The following is a 25426-nucleotide window of genomic DNA, read 5'->3' on the forward strand; positions in this document are numbered from 1 at the left end:
GGTGAAGGAAAAGAGCCCGTATACCATCTTTCAGCAGTAGTGATGTCATGAATGAAGGATCAACTTCAGGGGCTTGGAGTTTATCAAAATGCCTCACCTGTTTGCCTAATGCCTAAAATATCACAAAGCTAATTTCTGTTGGGCTTAGTTTCTCCTAATGGATACGAATGGGTTAGTGTTTTTTTTTTTTTTTTTTTTTTTTTTTGAGATGGAGTCTCGCTCGGTTGTCTAGGCTGGAGTGCAGTGGTGCGATCTCCACTCACTGCAACCTCCCCCTACCGGGTTCAAGCAGTTCTCTGCCTCAGGCTCCCAAGTAGCTGGGATTACAGGCACCTGCCACCACACCTGGCTAATTTTTGTATTTTTAGTAGAGACGGGGTTTCGCCATCTTGGCCAGGCTGGTCCTGAACTCCTGACCTCGTGATCCACCTGCTTCGGCCTCCCAAAGTGCTGGATTACAGGCGTGAGCCACCGAGCCCTGCCTAACTTTTTCAAGTAACACAACCACATTCCAACATGTTTCCTGAGAATCCAATGCCTTAACCCAATAAATTAGTCTAGTGGGAATTTCAGCACTGTTGCAGGCTAACAGGGATCATATTTTTGTCTTGACTAGCCTTTGGGACATACCTTGAATTATGCTGAACAGGTAATGTTTGTCTAGGTAGGGCCCAGTCTTATCATTTACTAATTAGCTGCCCAGTGTGCTCTACTATGTATAATATGATAAACATTTCACCATATTTTGGAAACCATGCTGTAGTGCAGCAAGGCTGTACTCAAAATGCAGTAGGGGCCATAGGGGTATATTTAGGACTGTCCAGGTTAATTGTGTGCATTCCTGATGTCTTTCAACTTCCTAACCTCTTTAACCTCAAATTTGGACTCTATTAAAAAAAGCCCAGGTAACTCAAATATGAGTGATGTGGCAGGCTGAATAATGGTCCCTTTACATTATCCATGTCGTAATTCCCAAACCTTTGAATATGTTATGTTATATGGCAAAGGGGAATAAAGGTCACTAATCAATGGACCTTAAATTAGAGATTATCCAAGTGGGCCCAATATAATCACAAGAGTATTAAAAGTGGATGAGGGAGTCAGAGGAAGAGCTGCGGTGACAAAAGCAGGTCAGAGAGACGCCATGGAGCTGGCTTTGCGGATGGAGGAAGGAGGATATGAGCCAAGGGATCTGGGCAGCCTCTAGAAGAAGGAAATAGTAAGAAAATGGATTCTCCTTTGGAGCCTCCAGAAAGACACACAGCCCTGACAACACCTTGATTTTAGCCCAGCGAGATACCTGTCAAACTTCTGCACTCCAGTAAGACAATAAGTTTGTGCTCTTTTAAGCCACCAACTTTGCGATAATTTGTTATAGTGACAAAGTAAAATTAGTAGAGGTGGGAACTACATTTGTGGTTATTCATAATCAAAGACAATTCTCCTAACCATTTCTGTATAAAACCAGCATTTGGACATAATTCCCACATAATTTCTCTTTCTTGGTGTAGAAAGCATTCACAACTGAGTTTTGAATGGTTCACACTCTTAACTGTCTTAAACAATGTTGTGTTTTGTTGCTCCTAATGAATTGCAACTTGGCTATTTTTAAAAATCCCAAACACAGAAGATTATTTTTGTTCAAATATCAACTTTAGATTTTAGTTTTCCCAAACAATATTGTTTTAAATGAAGGTTTATATTACTGATTTCTGTAAAGCCACTTGCAGTCATAAAACTATGCCCTTTTGTTAGAAACTATGCCTCATTAAAGCTTTAGAGTTTTTCCTCTGTCTGTCCTAATGGTAATTGTCCCATTGACCCTTACAATGTAGCTATTTTGAAGGCTATCTCCTTTCTGCCCACTCTTTTCTTGGGCTTAATCCTGTGGTGTTAGCAGCCTAACGTGGGCAATATGTATTCCGGGCCTCATTGAAATTCAAGGCATCATTTTATAAGAGAGAGGGTTAATGGTGAAACTGGCAAAACTGCTCACAAAGTTGACGTGACACCTTCAGCCTTTTCAGGACTCACTGCCATATACAAGATGTAGAGTGACATTCTTAAACAATTCATACATCCAACAAAATATTTACTGAGGCTTCCAGGTGTCAAATAATGGGGATAAGAGCACTGAATAATTTATACAAAAACTCTTAGCCGGGCATGGTGGCTCACGCCTGTAATCCCAGCACTTTGGGAGGCTGAGGCAGGCAGATCACGAGGTCAGGAGATCGAGACCATCCTGGCCAACATGGTGAAACTCTGTCTCTACTAAGAATTACAAAAAATTAGCTGAGAGTGGTGGTGTGTGCCTGTAGTCCCAGCTGCTTGGGAGGCTGAGGCAGGGGAATTGCGTGAACTCAAGAGGAAGGTTGCAGCGAGCCAAGATCCCGCCACTGCACTCCAGCTTGGCGACAGATCAAGACTCCATCTCAAAAAAAAAAAAAAAAAAAAAAAAGAAAGAAAAAAGAAAAAAAAATTCTTGCTTTCATCCTGGCTTTCTTCTGAAACTTTCTGGCTTCCTGGCTTTGGAGGTTTGGGAATTGAAGAAAATAAAGTAAAAAAGATAATAAAAACAACCAAAGAGGAAAGGTTTTTCTAGATCTAGACATCCTACTCTCCCATACAAGATTTATGTTGATGGAACAACAATGTAAAATAAGAAAATTCCTGAGATAATTTTAAAAAGAGGGCAGAAAAAACTCATAGTAGACTTCATCGAGGAATGTATAAAATGGGTAGAACCTGGAGTATTCAGTGGCAAAATCTTGGACAGAGGAATACAGTTACACAACATATTGGTCTAGCAAGCACTGGAGGAGACTGAGGCGGAATTGTCCAGGGAATCCCACAAAAATGGAAATGAAGAGGTCTCAGTATCTCTAGGTGCCAGGGTCCGATGGAATACCGATGTACATACCTTTTCTAACACAGTAAGATTAGTTTATATATCAGCATTACCTCTCTTTTGTTTCAGTTGATAAGTATCCTACTGTAATCCATTCATTCACCCTTTGCTTGTTCATTGTTGAAACAAATTCTCCCTGGAACAAAATTCTAGTAACCAAATACATCATATCGGGGGAAACTTCCTTACAGCAGGGATGGTATTAAAGTAAAAAGAGGAGGAAGTCCCTTCTTCAGCTCTGGCAGGGACCTGGCTGGGGAGGAAACCTTCCCGCAAGGTAGGTGATCTGCTGTGGTGACCAGGCTAAACCCACTCTACAGCTGCAGGACGGACTGGCATCCCTTAGAGGTGAAGAGGGGAGGAGACCCACCTCCTGGAATGTGTCCCTGTGGTCTCCAGATGACTTCTTCCTCTAATAAGGACAATTCTGCCAAAGGAATGGAATGCTTCGTCACAGGCTCAATTACTCTGTGTCTCCGCCAGCCTACCACCTATAAACAATTCCTCAAATTAGGAAAGCGGGGAGATTTAATAAAGACATAACACGTAAAGTGTAGGAAAACTATTTGTATGGCATTCCGAGACGACTAGGTCAGAGTTAACAAGTAAGGAGGAAAGTAGTTAATAATACCAATTCTCTTTACCCATCACAACACCTGTGCTGAATGTCAGGGTTTAAAAAAATCTCCCAACCTTTATCTAAAAAGATAGGGCTACGTAACAATCGGTGTGGTTTTTGTCGGTAGAGGTCTAGGAAGCCGCAAGAGTAGTGGACGCCTTGACAGCTGCCCGTCTCGCGGCCCCCGCGGCGGCGTGCCCGTGTGGCTGCGTGCGCGCGGACGGGGCGGGGCTGAGGAGGGACGTGCGCGCGCGCGGACGGGGCGGGGTGGAGCTCGGAGGGCGGACGCGCGCGGGGCCGTCTGGTCGGCAGGGGGCGCTGCGCACCCATGCCGCGCTTTGCCTGCCCCCGGGTGCTGTCCGCGGCGGTTCGATTGGAGCAGCCGCCGAAGAGCGCTTGGCGCCATTTTGAAGCGGAGAGGAGGAGGAACGGCAGGGCTGGCTGCGGAAGGGGAGGGGGGGGAGAAGGCGATTGGATGCGGCGGCGGCGGCGGATCCCGGAGAGCCCCGGAGTGAGAGGAGTAGCGAGTCGGCAACCCGGAGGTAGGAAACAATTCAGTTAACGGAAAAAAAATGTCTCTCTTCTCTGGCTGCGGCACTCCATTTTTCAGCGGCCGCCACTGCCGCTGTGTGCGTGTGTGTGTGTGTATGGCAGGGCTGAAGCGCCGCCCGCCTGGGTGCCAGGCGCGACTCGCCTCCCGGCATCGGGGGCTGCAGCGGGTGGCTGCCTGGCGGTGGCCCGGGGCGGGGGTCGCGGGGCGCGGGCCGGCTGCGCGGTGGGGGTGGGGAGGGCCCCGCGGCCGGCGCGCGCCTCCACGCCGCGGGCTCTGCCGCAGCCTCTGGAAATTAAACTTGCCGCTCTGATCCCGGCCGGGGCGGCGGCGGCGGCGGGCGGTGACCTTGCGCGTGGGCGGGGGTCCCGGGGCCGCCCGGCCGCCCGCGCCCTCCCGCCGCCGCCGTCGCCGCCGCCGCCGCCGCGCCCCTCCCCCCGCGCCCCGGCCGGCCGGCGGCTGTTTCCCGGGCGGCAGGCGGGCGGCGCGGTGCTCCTGTTGAATCCTCCCGCGGGCGGGCTTTTCCCCCTTCCGGACGAGGGGCGGGCGGGGACCGCGGGTCGGGGCTGCGGGCGCTCTCGCCCCCGCCGCCGGGTCCCCGCGCGCCGCCTGGCCTCCGCTTCGGGCCAGGGGACGGGCTGAGCGTGACATTTTTGCACTGTCCCTCGCCGCTCGCCGGAGGGAAATCGCGCTCACCGCGCCACCCCGAGTGGTCCCCGAGCACCCAGTTGAGGAAGAGCCCAGCGCTGGCGTGGAGGGACTCCTCCCAGGCGACAACTGGGTTCTAGCTTTCCTTTCAGAAGGAACGGCGGGGAAAATGGTGTGCAATTGTGACTTGTTATTGTTTTTGCACTGTTATTTTACTGTTACTTTAAAAGTTTTCGGTCCGGAGAAAAACCTTGTTTGTTGTTGTTGCTGCTACTGCTGTTGGTTTTTGGTAGAGACGTGAAAGCTAACTCTTAAGTAGCTCGACAGTTATTTTGGACGAATGACTGAAACCAGAAACGCCGCCCCTCGCCTTCGGAACTGCAGGCTGCTGCGTTCCTTGCCGCGGACGGGGCGAGCTCCGGGAAGGGTTGGTAGAGCAGCTACCCACCCACTCCACTCGCGTCTTCAACAGCCTCTCTCCCCCAGCGAGGGTTAACCCTTTTTTATGTCGAAGAAAGTGCTTCTCGTACTTTTAATAAGAGGTGATGGATGGGCAGTGGTGCCCAGACTGATCCTACCCTGTTGATGAAATAGTTTCGAAAACTTTGGGTATAGCCTTAATTTAGAGGGTTGGTCTGCGGTGTGGAAAGAGTTGGGTAATCCTATACTATCTTCGTAATGAACTTCAAAAACTCAAGTTGTGTTTACATACAGGAGGCGAGCTGTAAATAAATCGTAATTACCCAATGCTTGAACGGCAGTATAGTCATTGTTCTCAGTTAACACATCCCGAGTTCCCAGACAGAACGTTTTTTATATTAACTCATGTAGTGGTCAGGTAAAGTAGTTAAAAGCCACAAATATGGACTTGAAAGACAGCTCTTTATGCAGTACACATGTCTGAGATGTTCGCATCTTTAGGGACAATAAAATGAGTATTCAATGGTGTATGCAGGTCAGTTCGTGGAACAATTAATCTTGTATCTCATGGTGATAGCAGAAAACCTAATTAAAATTTGTAGTGCTGAATATGTAGGTGAAAATTACATGGGACCTTTTATGTGAAGATAGATTTAGTCTCAGAAACTTAACTGTAAAAACACATCTTAAGAACATTATTCCTTAGAAATAAAATTTGTACTTAATATACATTTACAAATATGTATAACAAGATGCACTTTAGACTTTATAAAAATTACCAAAATAGTGACTTTTTCCTCCTTTTTCTGATGGTTTTAAAAATTGTTCTCTTCTCAGCTGGCGTTTACTTAAAGGTATATTTTAAATGGGAAGGTAGTGTTTGTCTTGGCCTTTTTTCTTTTTTTCTTTTCTCCTTGTTTCGGTTAAGGCTGATTTTCCCTATATTAACTTTTCTTTTACAGCAGCTTTTGTTACTCTTGTAGGCTTTGTTCTCTCGTGTTATGTCTCTCCCCTCTCCCCATATTAGAGAGAGATGTGGTGATGATAGTGATTCTTGTTATGAGATGTTTGTATTAAACTTATTTGTAATAAGATTCTACCGAGTTGGCTGTTGGATGAAAGTTGTTTAAATTGTTCTGCAGCTTTGTTTAACGAAGTAACATTTTGAGCAGTAGGCTTTATCAATAATGTGTTAGGCCTAAGATAAAGTGATATTCTGTATTAGGCAGGGCTTGCCCTGGAGAGGGGTGCAATGGTAGAAAATACCCAAAACTTTGTGGGGAAGGAATATTTCGGGAAGTTGTATTCTTTCTGCTTTACCTCTTGGGAAATTTAGAGACTGCCTTAGAACTAACAGGAGTGCTCAGTATGATTTGGCATACGGACTCTTGAATGACATGGACTGTATATAACGTATATTGGAAAAGAATACATTTGTGTTTCCTCTGTGTTAGAGAGCAACAAGAAAACTTAAGGATGATCTCCAACTCACTTATACATGAGAAATTAGGTTCAGATTTTAATTTCATTCATTTATCTGAGGTCACAGTCATATTCATGTGGTGGAATTGGGGCAGCCCTTAGATATCCTGGAAGCTTAGAAGTTTCCCCATTGTCTTTTTTTGTTCTATTCAGGATTTAGCAATATTTATTAATAAAAATTCAGGGTAGGACATTACCCTCCATCCCCTTCTCACCTTTTTATTCATTTAACCAAGAATAAAGTTTTGTGGTCAGTCATCTGTTTCAGCGTCTGGTTTTTAATAATTTCTGTTTAGGATTCAGTCCATTTAGGTTGTCTCAGAAGATAGCCTCTTGTAGGTCTCTGTCTCCGGGAGCCGTCTTTCTTTATGTAACATCACTTGACATGGCATTTATTTATTCTTTGTGAAACTTCTAAGAGTAATTTGGGAAAGTTAGTATTGACCTTTGTTTTGTTACAAGATATAGTGCGTGCATGAGTATGCGTGTATTTTTTCATTTTTAAACTCAGTTTGCTACACAAGTCATCTGTCACTTCTAGTTACAATAGGCGTTTTACTTGGTTTTCGTATTCCTGTTCGGGAATGTTAAAGATTCCAAAAATACTTAGTTTAAAAACAAGCCCAGTAGTTTCTCTGAGAGTGTATTTACTTTTTAAGTTTAAGAAGCTGCCAAATGGTTCGCAATTCTGACTCCTTGGAGAGTAGAGGTAAGAAGCCCTTTCCTCACACTGTTCTATTATAACCACCTGATTCTAACCATTTCCCCCCATTATTTGAAAAAGGTTTTAGAATCCTTTCTCATTAATTAGTTCAGAATTAAGAATAAATTTGCTGTGTTGAGACTGTAATTGTTTTAGCTGGCATGAGTGATCGTGCACAGTGAAAAAATCATGATAATAAAACAGATGAATAAAATTTAGTTGTTCAAATCTTAAAGCCTTTGAGGTTTAAAAAGTATAATCGTGTTCTAATAATTAGACATTAATAATAAGTAGTAATTAAAAATACTTGGTTTAGCTATGTAAAACTTAAAAGCTAACAGGCTTGGGGGAAAGACTGATTAAGAAACTATTTTGAGGCATCTTTTTAAGGACTAAAAGTATTCCACTAGCCTGCCATTCTCTTTTTTGACAGATAATTACCTGATTCAATTAAAATGAACAGGTACAAAACTTCCATATACATACAGTACCAGGGATGATGCACTAAACAGGACTGAAGACACCCTGTCCTATAGAAGTGCAGAGTAGTGGTTGGCCATCCACAGCAAGGTGATGAGAGCTGAGACAGACCAGAGGGTAGGATCTCTGCTGTTACTTAGTTCCGAAGGAGCAGGCCCTCCTTCCTTTTCAGTGACAGTTGAGGTTGCTCTTTTTATGTGGGAGAGTGAAATTAGCCAAGATTAGATCCCATAAGGAGAAGGAGGGGCTCTTATGACCAAGACCATTGTCTTTCTCTAGAAGAGGATGGTTAGGGACCTGAAAAGAAATGAGATTTTGTGTTTCCTTAGGTAGGATAGGATTCTTTCTCCTCAGAGGTGATTTTAGGGAAGTAATTGAAGATATTTTAAAGGAAAGCTGCATATCTCCAAAATATTATTTAGTAGCTGAAGTTCTACCAGGTAGTTTCAGTTAGCTTTCAGATATGGGATGCTTTGGGTTGGGTGTGGGGGTGAGAGTTGCAGGGGCAAGTTGCAGGGGCAAGATGCTGGGCAAATTGCAGGGGTGAGAGTTGCAGGCCTTAAGTACTCTATTAGGGAAATAGAGTACCTAAAGAATTGTGTATTTTAAGTTAAAAGTTATACAGGTATATGGTAAAAAAAAAAAAAAATTTTAATGGTACAGAGAGTAAAAAATGTTACTTTTCTCCTCCCCCCACAGGTAATCCACTGTTAACAGTTTCTTAAAAGTTTACTTTAAAAAAAATTGTACAAAGAGTATTGTTATACTGTTGTACTGTAATTTACTATTTTATTTATTTATTATTATTATTATTTTTTGAGATGGAGTCTCGCTCTGTTGCCCAGACTGGAGTGCAGTGGGGCAATCTTGGCTCACCACAACCTCCACCTCCTGGGTTCAAGTGATTCTCCTGCCTCAGCCTCCTGAGTAACTGGGACTACAGGCGTGTGCCACCATGCCCAGATAATTTTTGTATTTTTAGTAGAGACTGTGTTGGCCAGGCTGGTCTCAAACTCCTGACCTCGTGATCCGCCCGCCTCGGCCTCCCAAAGTGCTGAGATTACAGGCATGAGCCACCACGTCCGGCCTACTGTTTTATTTTTTAACTGTGATTTACTTTTTTCCTTAGTTAAGTCACAAGCTCTTTTCATGCTGGCACATACAGATCAACATAATTAAGAAATAATAAGAATATTTTATTATAACATAATTTATTTTTTCTGACTCCTGTTGAGTAGTACTACGTTGTAATAGTTTACATTGACCAGCAGCGTATGAGAATGCCTGTGACATGTATTTACCAACATTGGACTTTAAAAAACTATATTGCCAATTTGATATATGAAATTTGTCTTGTTTTGGGTTTGTATTTCTTTGTGAGTGAAGGTAAACATTTGTTTATATGCTTATTAGGGGGAGGCCATTTGCAACATATTCTTTAATCAAGTGGTTTAATGCTAGTTTAATTTACTTGCTGTCCCCACCACCTACCTTCACCCTTACCTAAGAGCTAAGATGGTCTGAGAGAAGTGGGAATTTTAGAAGAGGAAAAATATTTTGGGGCTCATGGCACCTTGACAGGGAGCAATGCTCTGAATGGAGAGGCTACAGCACCTGGCTTTGAACAACTCTGGGTCAGTATGAGAGTATTGAAAGCCCTTGACTTGGTGTAAACATAAGGTAGAAGAGAAGCTGAAGCGACACACAGGAAGGGAGATTTGAGAGTCAGGGCAAATAAATTTTGTATAGAGTCAACCCCACCTTGTACCATCTGCTTATCCTGTCTCATCACATCTCCTTCCCACCTTCAACTATCATTTCATTTTTATTCATACTGTCATTTGGTTTTCTCCTCTTTTCCTGTCAGGCATGGCAGCCTGGACCTGGGTATTTCAAATGCCCCAGAGATGAGGGGTGCTTAGTTTTTAGTTTTCTTTTTTTTGAGACGGAGTTTCGCACTTGTTGCACAGGCTGGAATGCAGTGGTGCGATCTCGGCTCACTGCAGCCTCGGCCTTGGTAGGTTCAAGCGATTCTCCTGCCTCAGCCTTCTGAGTAGCTGGGACTACAGGTGCATGCCACCACGTCCGGCTAATTTTTTGCATTTTTAGTAGAGACAGGGTTTCACCATGTTGGCCAGGCTGGTCTCGAACTCCTAGCCTCAGGTGATCTGCCCGCCTTGGCCTCTCAAAGTGCTGGAATTACAGGCGTGAGCCACTGCGCCTGGCCTAAGTAGAAGCTCTTGAGCACTTTTTCCCCCTCTGTCTCTTTGGTACTATTCCTTTCAGCTTTCGACTCTCCTAGCCTTCTGGGGTAACATAAATAGGTCAAGTCTTTATAGCTGTAGTTGGAATTCGGAAGGTCACTGGCATTTAAGACTTGAACATAGGAGCATATATCACAATATATGCTCCTATGATATATCAGGATGTGATGCTTGATAAGTGGGGTCCCTTTCTAAGGAATGCAGAAGAGCATGGTGGTTAATTTAAGCATATAGACTTAAGAGTCAAGACAGCTTGGGTTTTTATCTCCTCTAGCTAAACGAGCAGTTACGTAATCTTACTAAATCTCAACTTCTTAATCTGAACAGTGGGACTAACGGCAGAAACCTGATTTTTAAAAGCAGCTTTATTGAGATACAACTCACATACCATAATCCATTGAAAATACACAATTCATTATTTTTTAGGATACTCATAGGTTTGTGCAACCATCATCACAGTCTGATTTTGGAACATTTTTGTCTTCTGTGAAAAACGCCAAACCAAATGTAAATGAGTAGAGCCATTACGGAGAATATTATGGGGGCTCCTCAAGAGGTGAGAAGGGATAGAGAGAGGTTGGCTAAAGGCTACAAAATTTAGCTAGATAGGAAGAATAAGTTCTAGTGTTGTACTGGGTGACTACAGCTGACCCTTGAACAGCGAAGGGGTTAGGGGCACCAACCCCTGTGCAGTTGAAACTCCACATATAACTTTTATTTCTCTAAACTTTGGTAGTAATAGCCTACTGTTGATTGAAAGCCTTACTGATAACATAAACAGTCAGTTAACACATGGAGTGCAGTGGCACGATCTCGGCTCACTGCAACCTCTGCCTCATGGGTTCAAGCGACACTCATGTCTCAGCCTCTGGAGTAGCTGGGATTACAGGCACCTGCCACCACGCCCGGCTAATTTTTGTATTTTTGGTGGAGACGGGGTTTCGCCGTGTTGGCCAGACTGGTCTTGAACTACTGACCTCAGGTGATCCACCCGCCTTGGCCTCCCAAAGTGCTGGGATTACAGGTGTGACCCACTACGCCTGGCTTCCATTCTGTATTCTTAAAGCAAGCTAGAGAGAAGACAATGTTATTAAGAAAATTATAAGGAAGGAAAATATATTTGCTATTCATTAAGTGGAAGTGGATCATCATAAAGGTCTTCAGCCTTCTTGTCTTCCTGTTGAGTAGGTTGAGGAGAAGGAGGAAAAGGAAGGATTAGTCTTGTTGTCTCGAGGGTGGCAAGGTGGAAGAGAGAGAGGAGGTGGAAGAGGAGGCAGGAGAGGGAGGCACACTGTAACTTTTACTGAAAAAAATCCATGTATAAGTGAACCTGCGCAGTTCAAACCTGTGTTGTTGTTACGTATTTTCAACTAGCTAGAAGAGAGGCTTTTGAATGTTCCCAACACAAATAAATGATAAATGTTTGAAGTGATGGATATGTTAATTATCCCGATTTGATCATTACACATTGTATGTGTTGAAGTATCACCATGTAACCCACAAACATGTACAGTTATATGCTGGTTAAAAAGCATAAAAATAAAACCCCCGAACCTACTAGCTGTCACTTCCCATCACCCCTTATTTCTTTAGTGTTTGGGATAAGCCAGGTCAAATGCTTAGGTTGGTGCCAAAATGTAAGTACACAGTAAAAAAGCAGTTATAACTTTTTGCAGGGAGACTATGTGTGGCAAAGTCCATTTACATAGTTTTAGAGAATGCAAAAATGGGATAATTACTGAATGGATGTTTGCATACTTCCATACTGTGCAAGGATGTGGTGCACAGTGCTGGCTAGAGATACAAAGATGAAAGATATTCAATCAAGAGATGTATATTCAAGTGGGAGGAAAGAGGCTGGTATAAAAATACTTATAAAACAAGCCAGAGTATAGTTAATGCCTTCAGGAAGGGCTCAATACAATATTTGGAATTGGAAACTTGACAAATGGAGATTAGTCGTGTTACTCTGAGAGTATAGGAACTATGAAAAAATTCTTGAAGGAGCAACCATTTTGACCAAGTCTTAGATGATGGAAAGATGGGATTTCTGGCTTTAATGAAGAGTAAAGAATGCAGCGCTTTTTGAAGTCTTAAATTATTTGTTTTTGTTTTTGTACCCTCATGCTGCTGGCAGATGATTGCCTCTGGAAGCTATTCCTACACCTTTTTTTGATGTTTCTAATCTGTTATGAACCTGGGGGACTAAATTAGTAAATAATCTTTTAGTGAGAGCCTGATGTCTGTATGAAAAGGGTACCAATATATGGTCTTACGCTGTCGTTTTGATATAGTTGCTTTTTTAGTTTATTCTGTGGGTCTTGGTTTCATCCCTGTTAATTGGTCTTACAGAATAAGTAATTCCTAGATAAATTAGCCTCATATACATGTCTTCTTCTCCAAGGCTTCTAGTAACAACTATGTCCCCTGACCATTCTCCTGAATTTCCCATCTTCTTTTTCTAGTGCACTGTTGGACACAACACCTCCAGTACAATATATCCCAAACTGATCTACCTTCTCTTACTCTTTAACATCTTTCCAACTTGTACCTTGATTAATAACAGATTTCTTTCTTAAAAAAAAAAAAAAGTTGTAGGGGATGACATGACTAGGTTTATCATCATGCTAGAAACCTGGGAGTCATCTTGACTTCTCCATCTCCCCTACCTCTCACATTAAATAAGTTACCAAATCCTGTTGATTCTGATATAGTATTTTTAAAGGTTATTATTATTTTAAATTATATGCACATATATACTCCAAAGATAAGACGGCAAAAAGAAAAAAGATACACAATAAAAAAACTCATTCCTTCCCCATTTGCCTAATTCCTAGACTCCTACAAAAGTTTATATATGTTAATGTTATGTTATATCCTTCTGGGGGTTTAAAAACACAACTATATAGAAGGAACCACATACTTAAACAAATAGTAACACACAGCATGGGATTTCCACAATAGAGGTATACACAGAGTCTGTGAGAAGGAGAAAGAACCACCATGCATTCCCTAAAAGAAGAGTTAGGTATTGGAAAAACCTTCCTATTAGGTCCTGAATGGAAGATGAAAAGGAGAACTTTGGACAGGTGAATGAACCAAACTGAGCTGTTAATAAGCAGAGAACTATCAATTAGACACAGAGACAAAGGGTCTAACAATAGGATGCTAGAACATTTCATTGTTTGGGGGATTCAAAGGACCTATAAGGAAATAAAAGAAAATGCTGGCAGCCACACACAATGGTTTACATCTGTAATTCCAGCACTTTAGGAGGCCGAGGTGGGCTTCTTGAGGCCATAGACTTGCAGTTACTTTGGGATCTAGCAAAGATTTCAGCGCATTGTAGATGATGAATATTTATTGAATATGTGTAAGAATGTATATATACTAAACATATGTGACAACCCAAGAAAAGGAAAATTAATACAATATTAAGCTCACAGATTTATTTAGAAATTTAAAATTTTATTTTTATTGAGGTGTAATTAAAATACAGTAAAATGTGCAGATCTTAGCTGTTCACTTTGATGAGGTGTGATGATTATACACATGTAACCAATAACCACAAGAAGATGTAGAGCATTTTTATTACCCCACAATGTTTCCTTGTTGCTCTCTCCATTCAATTTCTTTTGCCTCCAAACGCTCTTTGATTTCTAAATGTAGATTAGTTTTGTTCTATCTTCATACAGTGTGTGCTCTTGTGTATCTGGCTTCTTTTGCTTAACATATTTTGAGATTCATCCATGGGGTTGGATGTATCAGTTTTTATTGCTAAGTAATATTTCATTGGGGGAATATTTCATAGTTTATCTTCTGTTGATGGACATTTGGGTAGAATCCAGTTTTTGACTATTATGAATAAGGCTTATACAGATCTTTTTGCAAGTGTGTGTTTTCATTTCTCTTGAGTAAATACCTAGGAATGGAATTGCTGGTTTGTAGGCATACGTGTGTTTAACTTTACAGGAAACTAGTTTTTCAAAGTGGTTTTCCTTTTTATATTCCCACCTGAATATATGAATGTTCTAGTTGTTTTACATCCTCACCAACACTTGGTTAGTCAATCTTTAATTTTAGCTATTCTAGTGGGTGTGGAAGGGTATCTCATTGTGGTTTTATTTTGGATTTCCTTGATATCTAGTGATGTTGAGCACCTTTTTGCATGGTTATTGACAGTATATTTTCTTTCGTAGGATGCCTCTTCAAGCTTTCTGCCCATTAAAAAATGGATTATCTTTTTACTGTTGATATGCAGGAATTCTGAATGTACTCACGATACAAATTCTATGTCAGATCAGAGTATTAAGAGTATTTTCTCCTGTTTTGTAGCTTGCCTTATCTTTTTTTAACAATATTTTGACGAGTGGAAGTTTTAAATTTTGATGAAGTCCAGTCAATCAACTTTTTATTTTATGGATTGTGCTTTGAGTTCTTTTTATTTTTTATTTTTTTGAGACAGCGTCTCACTCTCCCAGGCTAGAGTTTAGTGGCGCCATCATAGCTCACTGCAGCCTGGAACTTTTGGGCTCAAGCCACCCTCCTATCTCAGCCTCCTGAGTAGCTGGGTCTACAGATACGTGCCACCATGGCTGGCTCATTTTTTTTTTTTTTTTGTATTTTTTGTAGAGATGGGGTTTGCCATGTTGCCCAGGCTGGTGTTGAACTCCTAGGCTCAAGTGATCCTCCTGCCTCAGCCTCCCAAACTGCTGGGATTACAGGTATAAGCCAGCGTGCCTGGCCCTTTAATTTCTTTTTCACATATTATTGCAGCATCTGGGATCTTCAATACAACATTGAAGAGAAATGGTGAGAATGGCTGGGTGCAGTGGTATGGTCCTGTAGTCTCAACTACTTGGGAAGCAAGAGGATTGCTTGAGCCCAGGAGTTCGAGTCCAGCCTGGGTAACACAGAGAGACCGTGTCTCTTTAAAAAAAAGAAAGAGGCCGGGCGCGGTGGCCCATGCCTGTAATCCGAGCACTTTGGGAGGCTGAGGCCCGGGGGTGGGGGTGGGGTGGCAGGGGGTGCGGGGGTTGCAAGGTCAAGAGATAGAGACCATCCTGGCTAACATGGTGAAACCCTGTCTCTACTAAAAAATACAAAAATTAGTTGGGCATGGTCACGTGCATCTGTAGTACCAGCTACTCAGGAGGCTGAGGCAGGAGAATTGCTTGAACCTGGGAGGCGGAGGTTGCAGTGAGCGGAGGTCGCGCCACTGCACTCCAGCCTGGCGACAGAGCGAGACTCTGTCTCAAAAAAAAAAAAAAGAAAATTAATTTCAGTGTTAACATAAAATATGTTTTAAAATGATGAATTTATTTTTAAATGAGAGTGAACATCCTGGTCTTGTTCTGATCTTCAGGGGGAAGGCATTTAGTCTTTCCCCAGTAAGTAGTATGTCAGCAGTGGATATTCTGTAGATTAAAAAAAAGAAAATCAGACAAGATGTTTCCTTCCAGTTTACTGGGATTTTAATTAAATCAAATTAATTAATTTACTTTTTGAGATGGAGTCTCACTCTGTCACCTAGGCTGGGGTGCAGTGGTGTGATCTTGGCGCACTGCAACCTCCACCTCCCGGGTTCAAGCAATTCTCCTGCCTCAGCCTCTCAAGTATCTGGGACTACAGGCACCCGCCACCACGTCCAGCAAATTTTTTTATATTTTTAGTAGAGATGGGGTTTCACTATGTTGGCCAGGCTGGTCTCGAACTCCTGACCTTGTGATCCACCTGCCTTGGCCTCCCAAAGTGCTGGGATTACAGGCGTGAGCCACCGCGCCCGGCCAGGATTTTTATTTTTAAATTATGAATGGGTGCTGAATTTTGTCAGATACCCTCTCTCCTTTTTGTTATTTATTGAGATTATTGTAGTTTTTAAATATTCCATTTTATTAACTTATTTAGAGACAGGGTCTCACTGTATTGCTCAGGCTGAAGTGCAGTGGTGTACCCAGTTCACTGTAACCTCAAATTCCTGGGCTCAAGCAGTCCTCCTGCCTTAGCCTCCTGAGTAGCTAGGACTACAGGCACATGCCACCAAGAACTTCCTTTAATGTTGCATAATGCATAGGTCTAGTAATAGCATCAGTTTTCATTACTTTAAATATATCTATATTTTACTGTCATTTTTCAAGGATATTTTTGCTGGATATAGAATTCTCAGTTGATGGTTTTTTTCTTTTTTTTGAGACAGAGTCTCGCCCTGTCACCTAGGCAGGAGTGCAGTGGCACTATCTCGGATTACTGCAGGCTCCGCCTCCTGGGTTCACGCCATTCTCCTGCCTCAGCCTTCCGAGTAGCTGGGACTATAGGCGCCTGCCACGGCGCCCAGCTAATTTTTTGTATTTTTAGTAGAGACGGGGTTTCACTGTGTTAGCCAGGATGGTCTCGATCTCCTGACCTCGTGATCCGTCCGCCTCGGCTTCCCAAAGTGCTGGGATTACAGGCGTGAGCCACCACGCCCAGCCTCAGTTTTTTTCCTTTAATCACTTTAAAGATGTCATTTTATTCTTCTCTGGTCTCCATTGTTTCTTTAACTTTCAACAATTTGATGTTGAAAGTTATTGTCATATAAATATAACATTCATATTGAGTAGGATAAAGTTATATTGAATTTGTGAATTGTTTTTGTATTCTGTTTGGAGTTTGCTGAGCTTATTTTTATTTTTATTTTTTTTTGCGAGATTGCATCTTGTTTTGTCACCCAGGCTGGAGTGCAGTGGCATGATCTCAGCTCAATGCAACCTCTGCCTCCTGGATTTAAGCAGTTCTCCTGCCTCAGCCTCCCGAGTAAGCTGGGATTACAGGTGCATGCCACCATGCCCAGCTAATTTTTCGTATTTTTAGTAGAGATGGGGTTTCACCAGGTTGGTCAGGCTGGTCTTGAACTCCTGACCTTGTGATCTGCCCGCCTTGGCCTCCCAAAGTGCTGGGATTACAGGTGTGGGATTACCACACCTGGCCTATTTGATTTGTAAGTTGATACTTTTTCCCAAAATTTGGTACATTTTAGGCCTTACTTAAAAAATACCGGCCGGGCGCGGTGACTCATGCCTGTAATCCCAGCACTTTGGGAGGCCAAGGTGGATGGATCATGAGGTCAGGAGATCTGGACCATCCTGGCTAACATGGTGAAACCCCGTCTACTAAAAATACAAAAAGAAATTAGCCAGGCGTGGTGGCGGGTGCCTGTAGTCCCAGCTACTTGGGAGGCTGAGGCAGGAGAATGGTGTGAAACTGGGAGGCGGAGCTTGCAGTGAGCCGAGATCGTGCCACTGCGCTCCAGCCTGGGTGACAGAACGAGACTCTGTCTCAAAAAAAACAAAAACAGGAACAAAACCTTTTCTGCCCCATTCCTCTGTTTTTCCTCTTGAGATTCTGCTTACACATTATTCTGTTTAAAATTGGTCCATGAGTATGTATTAATTTTTTTCTCTGTTTTTCAGAGACTCTTTTAAATGTTGTATCTAGTGTGCAGTGAAGCCTGTTTTCAACGAATGCACTCTTCAGTTACAGTATTTTGTTTAAAAAATTCCATTTATCTGCCAAGATTCCCCATTGTGACCATATTTTTCTTTTAAGTCTTTGAATGTATTCATAATAGCTGTTTTGAAGTCCTTGTTTATTCCTTTGTCTGTATTAATGGACTTTTGACTCTTTTTTCCCTCTTGATAGTAGGTCACATTTTCCTGCTTCATTTCATAAATACAAAATTTTTGTTGTAGAGTGGATATGATACATCATATCTCTAAACTCTTTTTATCTTCCCTTGATGAATGTTAAAATTAGTGGCTGATTATATTGAATTTTTGGAACCTTGGTCTTCTGTTTTAAGATGGGTCTATAGAAAGTCTGAGGTGTTGGCCAGGTGTGGTGGCTCATGCTTGTAATCCGAGCACTTTGGATGGCCGAAGTGGGTGGATCACTTGAGGTGTCAAGAGTTTGAGACCAGCCTGGCCAACATGGCAAAACCCTGTCTCTACAAAAATACAAAGATGAGCCGGGTGTGATGGCAGGCGCCTGTAATCCCAGCAGCTTGGGTGGCTGAGGCAGGAGAATCACTTGAACTTGGGAAGCAGAGGTTGCAGTGAGCCGAGATCGTGCCGCTGCACTCCAGCCTGGGCAACAGAGTGAGACTTCGTCTTCAAAACAAAACAAAAAAATTTGAGGTGTTTACCAAGCCCTTCTCACTTGTCCAAACTTAAAGCTCATGTGTTCTCCGCAGTGGACAGCAGCTAAAATTGCTGCTGAGTTCTTTGAGCTTTTTAGTTGTTGTTTTCTTCTGGGATCCTTGGAATCTTCCCTGAGCATATGAAGTTTGGGGATCAGCAAATAATTTGAAGGAGTTTATATTTTTATATTAGTATTTGAGGCTTCCCTACCGTAGCTCTCTCCTTTGAATTTTTCCTTTGATTTTCTAGCCACTTTGTAGCCTTGAATAAAACAGCTTTCTGCTTGAGCTCTATCTGCCCTATGCTGCTGCAAACTGGGAGTGTCCTCAGGAGTAATGCTGTACAAATTTGAATCTCCTCCACTGTACTTCCCCTTCTTTCATGGTCAGATCTCCAGTTTCTACTTGCTCTTGATTGCTTTCCTCTGTTTTCAAGTCATTCTTTAAAAGTATTTTTTTCCCAGGGTTTATAATTGCTATTTGTGGAAAGATTATTTCAGTGAGTTTGCTGAATTCTATTCCACCATATCCAGAACTGTTCACACTCATTTTCATTCATTTTAAACTGGGTGTTAAACACAGTTGCTAACTTAATACACACCTTGTTTTAGAATAAGATAGAAACTCAGTATTGTTTCAGTCACATACACTTGATAAGAATAGGTTATTTGATGGAAAGCTAAGAGCTAATGAATGTTTATGAAGGCTGGTGAAAGGGATAGCCATATTTCTACTGTTGTCTCTTTTCCTCTTTATTAGCAGCAACCTGATAGACAGCAGTGGGACACATGGTACCAGATGATACTGGAAGAAAATATCATTTTTCAGCTGTCTTTGACCTTTACCCCTCTTGATATTTCTACTCTGAGGAAAAAATACTAAAATGTAATTGTTTGTCTCAACTGCTTCTGTCTAAAAATAGATAGGGCTGTTGGACATTTATCTTTAAATGGTTAGGTAGGACCAGCTCAAGTCCAAAAGACCCTTTAGGATCGTTTTACAAATATTTGTTTATGGCTCTGACTTTAGCTAAGCAGATTAAAGAAAAGGTATATTCAAGAGGGAACTAGATTGAATTGGTTTTAGAGATGGCACATACATCTTTTAATAAGTTGGTTCTTTTGTATTGCCAGCACAAGTATAAGGGACAGTGTAGTTTAAATGCATTTATTAAAGTTGATTTTTCTTTTGAATTTGAACATTGCCCGTTTTGTTTTAATGTAAATGTAACTGTAAGAAGTTAGGTTTTAATATTTGATCTTGCTCCTTTAGGAAGTGAATGCATTCAAAACAGTGTTTTTCAGTTAAATTCTTTTTTTTTTAAATCCTTGTCTTTTTTTTAAAATTATACTTTAAGTGCTAGGGTATGTGTGCACAGCGTGCAGGTTTGTTACATATGTATACATATACCATGTTGGTGTGCTGCACCTGTTAACTCGTCATTTACATTAGGTATATCTCCTAATGCTATCCCTCTCCCCTCCCTTCCCCTCACCCCACTACAGGCCCTGGTGTATGATGTTCCCCACCCTGTGTCCAAGTGTTCTCATTCTTCAGTTCCCACCTATGAGTGAGAACGTGGTGTTTGGTTTTCTGGCCTTGCAATAGTTTGCTCAGAATGATGGTTTCCAGCTTCATCCATGTCCCTACAAAGGACATGAACTCATCCTTTTTTATAGCTACATAGTATTCCATGGTGTATATGTGCCACATTTTCTTAATCCAGTCTATCTTTGATGGACATTTGGGTTGGTTCTAAGTGTTTGTATTGTGAATAGTGCCGCAGTAAACATACATGTGCATGTGTCTTTATAGCAGCATGACTTATAATCCTTTGGGTATATACCCAGTAATGGGATGGCTGGGTCAAATGGTATTTCTAGTTCTAGATCCTTGAGGAATCACCACGCTGTCTTCCACAATGGTCGAACTAGTTTACAGTCCCACTGACATTGCAAAAGTGTTCCTATTTCTCCACATCCTCTTCAGCACCTGTTGTTTCCTGACTTTTTAAAGATCGCCATTCTAACTGGTGTGACATGGTATTTCATTGTGGTTTTGATTTGCATTTCTCTGATGGCCAGTGATGAGCGTTTTTTCCTGTGTCTGTTGACTGCATAAATGTCTTCTTTTGAGAAGTGTCTGTTCATATCCTTTGCCTACTTTTTGATGGGGTTGTTTGATTTTTTCTTGTAAATTTGTTTAAGTTCTTTGTAGATTCTGGATATTAGCCCTTTGTCAGATGGGTAGATTGTAAAAACTTTCTCCCATTCTGTAGGTTGCCTGTTCACTCTGATGATAGTTTCTTTTGCTGTGCAGAAGCTCTTTAGTTTAATTAGATCCCATTTGTCAATTTTGGCATTTGTTACCATTGCTTTTGGTGTTTTAGTCATGAAGTCCTTGCCCATGCCTATGTCCTGAATGGTATTACCTAGGTTTTCTTCTAGAGTTTTTATGGTTTTAGGTCTAACATTTAAGTCTTTAATCCATCTGGAATTAATTTTTGTATAAGGTGTAAGGAAGGGATCCAGTTTCAGCTTTCTACATATGGGCTAGTCAGTTTTCCCAGTACCATTTATTAAATAGGGATTCCTTTCCCCATTTCTTGTTTTTGTCAGGTTTGTCAAAGATCAGATGGTTGTAGATGTGTGGTATTATTTCTGAAGGCTCTGTTCTGTTCCATTGGTCTATATCTCTGTTTTGGTACCAGTACCATGCTGGTTTGGTTACTGTAGCCTTGTAGTATAGTTTGAAGTCAGGTAGTGTGATGCCTCCAGCTTTGTTCTTTTGGCTTAGGATTGTCTTGGCAATGTGGGCTGTTTTGTGGTTCCATATGAATTTTAAAGTAGTTTTTCCCAATTCGGTGAAGAAAGTCATTGGTAGCTTCATGGGGATGGCATTCAATCTATAAATTACCTTGGGCGGTATGGCCATTTTCACAGTATTGATTCTTTCTATCCATGAGCATGGAATGTTCTTCCATTTGTGTGTGTCCTCTTTTATTTCGTTGAGCAGTGGTTTGTAGTTCTCTTTGAAGAGGTCCTTCTCATCCCTTGTAAGTTGGATTCCTAGGTATTTTATTCTCTTTGAAGCAATTGTGAATGGGAGTTCACTCATGATTTGGTTCTCTTTTTGTCTGTTACTGGTGTATAGGAATGCTTGTGATTTTTGCACATTGATTTTGTATCCTGAGACTTTGCTGAAGTTGCTTATCAGCTTAAGGAGATTTTGGGCTGAAACGATGGGGTTTTCTAAATATACAGTCATGTCATCTGCAAGCAGGGACAATTTGACTTCCTCTTTTCCTAATTGAATACACTTTATTTCTTTCTCTTGCCTGATTGCCCTGGCCAGAACTTCCAACATTATGTTGAATAGGAGTGGTGAGAGAGGGCATCCCTGTCTTGTGCCAGTTTTCGAAGGGAATGCTTCCAATTTTTGCCCATTCAGTATGATATTGGCTGTGGGTTTGTCATAAATAGCTCTTCTTATTGTGAGATACGTCCCATCAATACCTAGTTTATTGGGAGTTTTTAGCATGAAGGGCTGTTGAATTTTGTCAGAGGCCTTTCTGCATCTATTGAGATAATCATGTGGTTTTTGTCTCTGGTTCTGTTTGTATGCTGGATTACGTTTGTTGATTTGCGTATGTTGAACCAGCCTTGCATCCCAGGGATGAAGCCAACTTGATCATGGTGGATAAGCTTTTTGATGTGCTGCTGGATTTGGTTGGCCAGTATTTTAGAGGATTTTTGCATCGATGTTCATCAGGGATATTGGTCTAAAATTCTCTTTTTTTGTTGTGTCTCTGCCAGGCTTTGGTGTCAGGATGATATTGGCCTCATAAAATGAGTTAGGGAGGATTCCCTCTTTTTCTGTTGATTGGAATAGTTTCAGAAGGAATGGTACCAGTTCCTCTTTGTACCTCTGGTAGAATTTGGCTGTGAATCCATCTGGTTCTGGACTTTTTTTGGTTGGTAGGCTATTAATTATTGCCTCAATTTCAGAGCCTGTTATTTGTCTATTCAGGGATTCAGCTTCTTCCTGGTTTAGTCTTGGGAGGGTGTATGTGTCCAGGAATTTATCCATTTCTTCTAGATTTTCTAGTTTATTTGCATAGAGGTGTTTATAGTATTCTCTGATGGTAGTTTGTATTTCTGTGGGATTGGTGGTGATATCCCATTTATCATTTTTTATTGCATCTATTTGATTCTTCTCTCTTTTCTTCGTTGTTAGTCTTGCTAGCAGTCTATGAATTTTGTTGATCTTTTCAAAAAACCAGCTCCTGGATTCATTGATATTTTGAAGGGTATTTTGTGTCTCTATCTCCTTCAGTTCTGCTCTAATCTTAGTTATTTCTTGCCTTCTGCTAGCTTTTGAATACGTTTGCTTCTCTAGTTCTTTTAATTGTGATGTTAGGGTGTCAGTTTTACATCTTTCCTGCTTTCTCTTTTATAGCATTTAGTGCTATAAATTTCCCTCTACACCCTGCTTTAAATGTGTCCCAGAGATTCTGGTATGTTGTGTCTTTGTTCTCATTGGTTTCAAAGAATATCTTTATTTCTGCCTTCATTTCGTTAAATGTACCCAGTAGTCATTCAGGAGCCGGTTGTTCAGTTTCCATGTAGTTGAGTGGTTTTGAGTGAGTTTCTTAATCCTGAGTTCTAGCTTGATTGCACTGTGGTCTGAGAGACAGTTTGTTATAATTTCTATTCTTTTACATTTGCTGAGGAGTGCTTTACTTCCAACTATGTGGTCAATTTTGGAATAAGTGCGATGTGGTGCTGAGAAGAATATATATTCTGTTGATTTGGGGTGGAGAGTTCTGTAGATGTCTGTTAGGTCTGCTTGGTGCAGAGCTTAGTTCAGGTCCTGGATATCCTTGTTAACTTTCTGTCTTGATCTGTCTAATATCAATAGTGGGGTGTTAAAGTCTCCCATTATTATTGTGTGGGAGTCTAAGTCTCTTTGTAGGTGTCTAAGGACTTGCTTTATGAATCTGGGTGCTCCTGTATTGGGTGCATATATATTTAGGATAGTTAGCTCTTCTTGTTGAATCGATCCCTTTGCCATTATTTAATGGTCTTCTTTGTCTCTTTTGATCTTTTTTGGTTTAAAGTCTGTTATCAGAGAGTAGGATTGCAACCCCTGCTTTTTTTTTTTTTTTTTCCATTTGCTTGGTAGATCTTCCTCCATCCCTTTATTTTGAGCCTGTGTGTGTCTCTGCTTGTGAGATGGGTCTCCTGAATACAGCATACTGATGGGTCTTGACTCTTTATCCAGTTTGGCAGTCTGTGTCTTTTAATTGGAGCATTTAACCGATTTACATTTGAGGTTAATATTGTTATGTGTGAATTTGATCCTGTCATTATGATGTTAGCTTGTTATTTTGCTCATTAGTTGATGCAGTTTCTTCCTAGCATTGATGGTCTTTACAATTGGCATGCTTTTGCAGTGGCTGGTACTGGTTGTTCCTTTCGAGATTTAGTGCTTCCTTCAGGAGCTCTTGTATGGCAGGCCTGGTGGTGACAGAATCTCTGAGCATTTGCTTGTCTGTAAAGGATTTTATTTCTCCTTCACTTACGAAGCTTAGTTTGGCTGGATATGAAATTCTGGGTTGAAAATTCTTTTCTTTAAGAATGTTGAGTATTGGCCCCCACTCTCTTCTGGCTTGTAGAGTTTCTGCTGAGAGATCTGCTGTTAGTCTGATGGGCTTCCCTTTGTGGGTAACCCGACCTTTCTCTCCGGCTGCCCTTAACATTTTTTCCTTTGTTTCAACTTTGGTGAATCTGACAATTGTGTGTGTTGGAGTTGCCCTTCTCGAGGAGTATCTTTGTGGCGTTCTCTGTATTTCCTGAATTTGAATGTTGGCCTGCCTCGCTAGGTTGGGGAAGTTCTCCTGGATAATATCCTGAAGAGTGTTTTCCAACTTGGTTCCATGCTGCCTGTCACTTTCAGGTACACGAATCAGATGTAGATTTGGTCTTTTCACATAGTCCCATATTTCTTGGCTTTGTTCATTTCTTTTTACTGTTTTTCCTCTAAACTTCTCTTCTTGCTTCGTTTCATTCATTTGATCTTCAATCACTCATACCCTTTCTTCCACTTGATCAGATCGGCTACTGAAGCTTGTGCATTCATCACGTAGTTCTCGTGCCATGGTTTTCAGTCCATCAGGTCATTTAAGGTATTCTCTACACTGTTTATTCTAGTTAGCCATTCGTCTAATCTTTTTTCAAGGTTTTTAGCTTCTTTGCGATGGGTTCGAACATCCTCCTTTAGCTTGGAGAAGTTTGTTATTACCGATCATCTAAAGCCTTCTTCTCTCAGCTTGTCACAGTCATTCTCCATCCAGCTTTGTTCCATTGCTGGCGAAGAGCTGCGTTCCTTTGGAGGAGAAGAGGTGCTCTGAGTTTTAGAATTTTTCAGCTTTTCTGCTCTGGTTTCTCCCCATCTTTGTGGTTTTATCTACCTTTGGTCTTTGATGATGGTGACGTACAGATGGGTTTTGGCGTGGATGTCCTTTCTGTTTGTTAGTTTTCCTTCTAACAGTCAGGACCCTCAGCTGCAGGTCTGTTGGAGTTTGCTGGAGGTCCACTCTAGACCCTGTTTGCCTGGGTATCACCAGTGGAGGCTGCAGAACAGCAAATATTGCAGAACGGCAAATGTTGCTGCCTGATCCTTCCTCTGGAAGCTTTGTCTCAGAGGGGCACCTGGCTGTATGAGGTGTCAGTCGGCCCCTACTGGGAGGTGTCTCCAGTTAGGCTACTTGGGAGTCAGGGACCCACTTGAGGAGGCAGCCTGTCCATTCTCAGAACTCAAACTCTGTGCTGGGAGAACCACTACTCTCTTCAAAGCTGTCAGACAGGGACGTTTAAGTCTGCAGAAGTTTCTGCTGCCTTTTGTTCAGCTATGCCCTGCCCCCAGAGTTGGAGTCTACAGAGGCAGGCCTCCTTTAGCTGGGGTGGGCTCCACCCAGTTCGAGCTTTCCGGCTGACTTGTTTACCTACTCAAGCCTCAGCAATGGCGAATGCCCCTCCCCCAGCCTCACTGCCGCCTTGCAGTTCAATCTCAGACTGCTGTGCTAGCAGTGAGTGAGGCTCCGTGGGTGTGGGACCTGCTGAGCCCGGTGCGGGATATAATCTCCTGGTGTGCTGTTTGCTAAGACCTTTGGAA

At 41.9% G+C, this 25426-nt stretch overlaps 1 protein-coding gene across 6 annotated transcripts in view; it reads left to right on the plus strand.

Annotated features, from left to right (window-relative positions):
• Nucleotides 1–3779: 3779 nt before the first annotated feature.
• The window catches only part of PDS5B (PDS5 cohesin associated factor B), a 187140-nt gene continuing 165493 nt past the window's right edge, over nt 3780–25426 (plus strand). For 4 of the 6 annotated variants that reach the window (XM_004054355.5, XM_055360567.2, XM_055360565.2 and 1 more), the window contains exon 1: nt 3882–4072. The gene's annotated coding sequence lies outside the window, so the exon portion shown is untranslated. Of the gene's footprint in view, nt 4073–25426 lie in introns of all 6 variants that reach the window. The other 2 variants (XM_019039884.4, XM_055360563.2) reach the window with 2 other exon arrangements.

This window comes from Gorilla gorilla, chromosome 14 (genome assembly GCF_029281585.2).
Source record: "Gorilla gorilla gorilla isolate KB3781 chromosome 14, NHGRI_mGorGor1-v2.1_pri, whole genome shotgun sequence".
Classification (NCBI taxonomy): Eukaryota; Metazoa; Chordata; class Mammalia; order Primates; family Hominidae; genus Gorilla; species Gorilla gorilla.